Source organism: Formica exsecta, unplaced genomic scaffold (assembly GCF_003651465.1).
Source record: "Formica exsecta isolate Colony F162 unplaced genomic scaffold, ASM365146v1 scaffold671, whole genome shotgun sequence".
Lineage (NCBI taxonomy): Eukaryota > Metazoa > Arthropoda > Insecta > Hymenoptera > Formicidae > Formica > Formica exsecta.
Window position 1 is genome coordinate 1,325 of NW_021853435.1, and position 8,323 is coordinate 9,647.

Genomic DNA, 8,323 nt, shown 5'->3' on the forward strand with positions numbered 1-8,323 from the left:
TGTTTCGTGCCCCTTGCGTTCTCTCTCGCTCGCACGTAGCATGACGAAAGAGAGCGCTATGCTCTGTGCGAGCGAGAGAGAACGCAAGGGGCACGAAACAGAGTATGTCCTTTTCTACGTGCACCTCGGCTCCCACTCCTCAACACTCGGTCTAGATATACTATGTCTATGAACATCACGAAGTGCCGCTAGCGCTATCTTATGTCGAAGGGTCCAACCATACAAGATTCGCGCATGCGCATTGGAGACTTGCGTGAATGATGATGACGTGGACGTTTCTTACATGAAAATTTTCACATTGAGACTTTTGCATCATATACCTCCGTTCACGATACATGTAGAATCCCCGAAGGGGAGGGGGGCGGAACCCACTGTGTCCAATCGTGCAGTGTTCAATCGTGCGGTGTCCAATCGTGCAGTGTCCAATAATTCTGTATCCAATCGTGCAGTGTCCAATCGTTCCGTGTCCAATACTGCGTGTCCAATCGTTCCGTGTCCAAACGGGTGTCACCCCCCGGAGTCCCTCGCTATTGCTACGCGTGACTTGACACGAGACACTACCGTGTCTCTTGATATTTATCCAAGTTTATAACAAGTATTGTTAGGTCTCGCGCAAGTCTTGCGTGAGTCTCGCTGAATATATAGTCTTTCGTCGCGTCTCGCACTCGTCTCGAAATCGTCACATTCTCGCCGCACGGTAATCTTTGTATGAACGGTGTAATAAAACCTGACTAATGTAATTACGAGAGATAACGCAAATGCAGACGGTTCATACTGTTATTACTGTTATTCATCAATTCATTGGGTTATTAGGTTTTATGGGTTATCCAATGCACACACACACACACATACACACAATCATTATTCTGAAAGCTGAATGGGTGAAATCATCTGTGATCGCGTGATAAAATATCCATCTTTGAGGTCTCCTGGAGCTAAAATACTGCTCTTTTCCATGGCGCTACTATATTTTTAATAGAGATTAATGGCGCTATTATATTTTTATATTTGTATCCCTTGTTACTTAATACTGGATTACGCATGTCATTGCCACGTCTATGCGCATTTGTCGCCAGTAATATATTTTATATGCACGTAATCGATCTTATTATCGTTTAACGTCATAGCGCGCGGTATGTTTATACCTCTTCCAGCTTTTTTCCATGGCGCTACTATATTTTTAATAGAGATTAATGGCGATATTATATTTTTATATTTGTATCCCTTGTTACTTAATACTGGATTACGCTTATCATTGCCATGTCTATGCGCATTTGTCGCCAGTAATATATTTTTGTATTTAATTTTATCATCGTCATTGTATACGTCACCGTCGGGCATTCTCTTGAAAATCAACTCGTAGAGACCTGGTGTACCCACGTATCTTATCCCACCGATAATTATATTATCATCTTTATCCACATCAAAAATTTTATCGCCAACCATCATTCCTTCGTTGCAAAATTTAACACCGTAAACATAATACATACTGTTTTTATTATCTTGACTCAAAATAGCTCCCACATATTTTTGTCCTAGTGGGCCCAAGTGTGCGCGCAATGTACTTTGACCCTCGGACGTTTGTAATAGATGTTGAACCGACGTAGCAAGCGTTTCAGGCGTGGTTTCAAAAATTTTTTCCACAGATGGGGACGGTCTTTCGTGCAATATTTGACTTAATTGTACATCTTTTATCGGAGTAGAAGTAACTACATTCGATAATTGTTTCATTCGTTTACGTTTTGTTTGATTTGGAGTAGAAGTTATTAGCGAATCGTTCAATGATATATTTGACCTTGTTCGCTTTGTTCCATACTTTGACTCTTTTTTCAGATGCTTGTCTTCGAGCATACTCGATGGTTCGATTTTCGCTTCATTAGATTCCACATTGATTGTATTTTCAACAAGTTGTTTTAGAGGTTCGATAATTGGTTTAAAGTGCTTCTCCAATGCGACGTCTTCCTCCATTTGACCGGTTTTTAAAAAACCATATTTTTTGCGGATTGATTCACTCGTTTTTACAATCTCTCTCGCAATCTTCTCACGATCGTCACTGTCAATTGTTGTCGTCATGTTGCGCTCGGACGAAAATTTTTAGACGTTGCTCGATCGATGTATCGATAGCGACTAACCACTTTACGATATTGCAAAATCGTTAAATCCTTTTCGATATCGTCCATTAGTCTGTAAACTGTCTTTATCAATCACTACAAATCCATACTCGTGTTGCCAACATTTCTGACAGAATGCGCGAAAATCGCCGTAAGACGTCAGTATTTACATGATCGTTGTATACATGTTTCAAGTTTGTACCATCTTGTTTAAATAAAATCAGTAAATTTGCATTGTCCCGTATAAGATACTTGGGTATCTTGACATACGTTTAACAAAGATAGAAACAGTCGACCCTCGAGTGTCGATCCATTGCAAAATACTCTCTTATCGTATCTTGCTTATCGCATGCCATGTCGTCAAAGATAAAAATGGAATTCGGAAGCGCCTCGCTCGGTGGAATAACGTCACTATTAGAGAATGTATAATAACCAATTTCATCGATCGATAATAGCAAATTTTCCAAGTATCGATATTTCGGTTGTTGAAGTGATTTCGAGTATACGTACACATTCTCGAAACGTACACCGTGTGGACCTTCTATCAAACTTATCAACACGTTAGTCTTACCGCAACTCGAAGGACCGCAAATGGTACCGCGTATAGTAGTCGGCAGCATGTTTCCATGCTTGCGTATTTCTTTCTCGGACATTACTCGTGTTTTATCGTCAAAATTTATCACTTTGTTTATCGTCGCTTGTCGCGCGAATCGCATGTTTGCTCTCGCGAATCTCGAATCAGATTTTGGAAAATGAGTCATCGGGGCCCTATTTCTAGATGCGCACCGAATCGAAACCGCTCAGTATCAAAAATGTTTCTTTTTCTATCGGTTGACAGCGATATTCTCGAGCTTACCACCGAGCAGTTACAGATTATCCCCAAGATTGTTTCACTGCGAGACTTTGGTAGCTACGTTGAACAATTGTGGGACAAGCTTCCCGAACATATAAAAGCTGACTCAGAGGTTCAACAGTATCGTCGATGCACGCGACATTATAATTTGCCGTGGCAGCAAACACATTTTGACGGTCCAACACCGTTAATAAAAAATTGTGGCAAATGCCAACAAAAAGTATAAGAGGTGGTGGTTTGTTAAATCGTGCGATAAACGCACTTCCTATCGAATTACATATTCCAGGCTATCAGTTTTGCGGAACGGGAACTCATTTAGAAACACGATTGGTTAGAGGCGATCGAGGTATCAATCCATTGGATGCCGCGTGTTGTGAGCACGACATAGCTTATTCCCGAAGCAACGATCTCGGTCAACGACACGTTGCGGATAATATACTCGCCACGAAAGCGCGAACACGTATTACCGTGAGAAATTCGACTCTTGGTGAGAAAGCAGCCGCTACAGCTGTTTGGGCGGCTATGAAAGCAAAGACAAAATTCGGGATGGGGATGAAAACAAAAAAATCATCGATAAAAAAAAAGACTGCGAAAAAACGAATACTTCCTATAGCGAAGCGCGGTGGTATCTTACCCATTTTACCATTATTGGGAGTTCTCGGTTCATTGGCTGGCGGAGCAGCGGAAATCGCGAAGGCGGTGAACGATAGCAAGGCGGCGCAACGTCAGCTCGAAGAAATGCAACGTCAGAATCGCGCCATGGAAGGTCACGGATTTTATCTCGCTCTATACAAGCGTGGACGAGAGTTCTCAACAGCGGCTAAGAAAAAAAACGTCAAAATAACGATAAAAATGCCTGCCGGTGTAACAACCAATGAATAATTGGAACAACTTGCAAGACGTATGCGTATACAAATTTTTAGAGGCGTTTTCATGCACAATAATTTACCGATAAACGGTGTACGGCGAAATGAGAGGAGGTATCGTCAGTTTGGATGACGTCGATGGTTCCGGTACTCATTGGGTTGCGTATGCAAAGAGGGGAAATCGTGTAGTATATATCGATAGTTTTAAAAATCTTCGACCGCCCAAGGAATTAGTGCGATATTTTGGATAGAATGTTGCAAATATAGAATACAATCACACGGCCTATCAAAATTATAATCGAGGTATTTGTGGACAATTGTGTTTTCGATTTCTTCAAACGGTCCATGATCGATATGAATTTAAAGCCTGACAATTCATCGTCGCGACTCAGTATTCGTTCGACAGTTTTCCAGCACGTCGCTCACACTTACGTTGACTGGCAAGAGTAGCGTTCTTGCTGTAAGCTACTTTCCGGCTATAGCTTTAAACGATGGCGATTACAAACTTGGTTCAACGGACTTTGAAACTTATCATACGATCTCGAACGTGAATTCTTGGAATAATAAATTTTACTTTGATAACGACGACATGGTAATTACGATTCCCGAGGGATCGTACGAATTACACGCTATAAATTAATATTTCCGACGTGCAATTTTACGACATCGACGAGTAGTTGATTCCAACGATATTGTTGATGACGAAGATAATATCGAAGAACACGATGAATATCCAATAATGCTTCGCGCTAATCATAATACGCTAAAAAGTGAAATCAAATGTGTCTATAGAATAAATTTTAGTAAACCAGACAACGTTGGATCTATTACAACCTCGGAAAGTGAAAAATGACGGAATATACTGCAGAAGAGTATACCAATATGATTATCGTATATGGAGCAGCCGACGAAAATGCTCGTGTTGCGGCTCGTTTCTACGCGGAGCGATTTCCCGACCGTGAGCGACATCCCAATTCGAATGTTATTTTGAGATGTGTGAAAAAATGCACTGTGTTATCTACCGCAAGGTAGTGTGGAAACATTAGCATAATACTTCCTATCAGAGTTGGGCAAAAATGTAATCTAATTAACAATTACAAATTTCAAAAAAAAGTATACCGATTACTGTTTTTACAATAAATTCTTTATTTTATGTAAATTTACATTATTTGTAACACGTAATAAAGGTAATAAACAGGTCGTAAAGGTAATTGTGCATATTAGGATAAATAATACCTTGCATGGAAGCATAATTAACATAAATAATATACAATAATATCATGCATAACACAAATAATATAAATTACAAATAATACCAATAAAGGTAAAAATTATACGTATTAATAATTAAAACAAATAATATATATATATAAATACTCTACACGAGAGCATAACAGCCAGTCATAAATTTGACACAAGAAACTGAATTAGGAAACGATAGCAAACCTGGCCGCAGTCTTACTATTATAAACACGTTCAAAGTCCATTGCAGCGTGTTCTTTTCTTGCTTTTAATCCATACATTCGCAATCGCATTGTGATAAACCTCTTCAAGATTTTGGTAGGGGTATCATGGCAGAGAGGTACATTTGCTCCTTCCCAGACATACTGTAGTTCTCCTGCTAAGAAGTCCACAATGTTCATATCTTTGGCTTTAGTAAGTGTATCTATCAGGTTGCGAAAGATAATTTCAGTCTTCATAATTGCTTTAAAACAGGAATCTGACACATATAGAAGGCCTCTCTCACTGTAGCTCCTCATTTGGACAATAATGGAATAAGCGTGATTCCCTTCACCCTTCCAGAGAACACTTTTGAAACAATTATCACAGACTGTCATATTCATGCATTTCACACTATGCACAACTGATCCAGCTATGTCATATATTATTGGCCATTCCCATTTATCAATGCTATGCATGTTGTTATCAGTCACCTGTGGGACTTTAATGGCACATGTTTCGAAGAATGCATTCAAGTCTTTCTCATATTGTCGTGAGGCTGCTACAGCTTTAGAAATTTCCAGGAAATCTTGCTTAATTTTGTCACCTTCAGTGGCATCAACATCTCTTTCATAGCTGATGTTTCTCTTTGTATTGCTGCATAACTGTGACAAAATAATCATTTTCAAATTTTGTTTCAAATGGACAGCGTAAGGAACAGGCTGTCTAAAGCGCAGAAGAGAAAACAGATTTTCGAGGCAATCCTGGGTGAAGCGGCCAAGTAACAAAAAAGAAAAACCAATTTCATTTAAAAAATAATTCTGCAGCAACAGTAAACAATCAACGGCCATGAGTAGTCCTGTTTGGACTGGTTTCCAGTGACCTTTTGTACCAATTTTCATGTGTTGGAATACATAGGCTGTGAATTTAAGATGCTCAATGGATTTGTTGTATGCGTCTTCATTTTTCTTACTGAGAGCCAACTTCCTACTTCTGTTGGTGACAAGAGCAAACCAATGATTTACAAGGGAAATGAAAAAAGCTGTAGTGAGAATTTCTGAATCTCCTGTGGTCTTTGCATAGGCATTGAGGCCAACTGCCGTTCTTCGACAAATTACAGACCTTGCTGTGGAAACTTTCATTACGGAAAAGTGATTATTTTTTGTTTGGAGATTAGACTCTTTAAATTTGTTGGCGATCTTCAATTCAAACTTTTTTTCATAACGCACTAGTTTTTCTAAGTGTTCAACTTTTACAATAGGATGGCTGAGGCCTTGAGAATGCACAACTGACTGAGGCAAACAAATCACTTTCTGCTTTCTCCAACATGGAAAGGATATTTTTAAATAAATGTACAGGATCAGGCATGATATATAATTTGTCTTGTGGTCCTGCTGGGTGAGGGGTGGTGCACCTCACTTCACCGTTTCGATATCCAACATTCCAAGCCCTCCACAAAGATAGATTATCAGATCCCATGTCTGAAGTTACAGAGGCAACTTTCAGGCCAATGTCCTTTCACAATGATTTTACTGATAATGTCTCTTAATGCATTTCCTGTAACATTATAATCTGTTTGTTTTGCTTCGGAATCAACCTTGTTTGTTAAATAATATGCCACGGCATACTTCCACCGAGTGGTAATTCCTGCTAATGCAATGACCAATGCTTTCTTTGCCAAGCCGATGTGCCCGGAAAACGTACATGAGCCAATGATTTTTTTATTAGAAGAGTCATATATCTCACCAGATTTAATAGCCATTTCATCCAATATTACTATGCAATGCATCTCATAAAATGCCATACGTGGAACTTGACACTGAATTACATCAAATACTTCTTCTAGAATGCCCGATTCAAACTTTATGTGTTCAACTGCTTTCTGAAGTGTTCTGACTGAAGGGAAAATTGGAATCTCCCTGACAAAGTCCGAGTAGCCTTGTGTGTCCCATTTCATTTTGTAGATTATTCCGTCAGTGATGGTTGGAGTACTCCACTTTCTTCCTCTTGTAGTTTTTGAACATAGAGCCTTCAATTGGTCTTGACGTAACCTGACAGCGAGGTTGCTACGGTGATCTTGAAGTCTTTTAAGCTCTATTATAAATTTTTTGTTTCGCCCCTTTATATTGCAGTAATTGTTGAAAATTCTACCTGCCATGTTGTGCATAGAAGTATATTTTGTCTGGAATGCGGCTAATTCTTTTTCTTTTAATTCTAATCGCCGTTTCAAAGCTTCCACAGATTCTTCTTCCGTGATATCTGTAACTGGTGAAGATGCTGACGATTGTGTTTCCGATGCAGATATTTTCTTGGCTAAATTGTTAGAGGTGACAAAAGTTGCTGGACGGATAGGAGTGTTATTTAAATTTATATTTATATCCTTCAAAGGGCTTCCTGCTTCCACAGATTCTTCTTCCGTGATATCTGTAACTGGTGAAGATGCTGACGATTGTGTTTCCGATGCAGATATTTTCTTAGCTAAATTGCTAGAGGTGACAAAAGTTGCTGGACGGATAGGAGTGTTATGTAAATTTATATTAGATATATCCTACAAAGGGCTTCGTGATTGGGAGAGGAGTATCGGAGAATGGGAGATGGCTGCTGGAGCACTGGACAGACGACAGTTGTTATGCTGATCAAGAGAAGGAATGTAAGGAACAGGCAAAGAGTTTTCTCCTAACGATAGTGTTACGTCCAGACTCGAGGAAGGATGAGTCGACGGAAGGGGGCAACAACTATCTTTTATTTTCCCGAAATTAAACGTCTCGTGGCGTTTGGAATCGGTTCGAACGAACTGACAGGTCTGAAAAGCAGGTAAACGACTGAGTCGCTGTTACGCTGGTTATTCAAACGTTCGTTCGGTGGTCCCTTTTCGGCAAGAGAATTTAATCTCTTTTACGCGGGATGGGACCAAGTGCGATCTTTCGACTAAAGGAATGAGTGGGGGTTAATAATGAGTTATTTTGATTTTAAATTAACAAAATGTAAATTTATTAATTTTAAAGTAAATGGTGGATATACATGATTATATAAAAAAAAAATAAAAATATTGT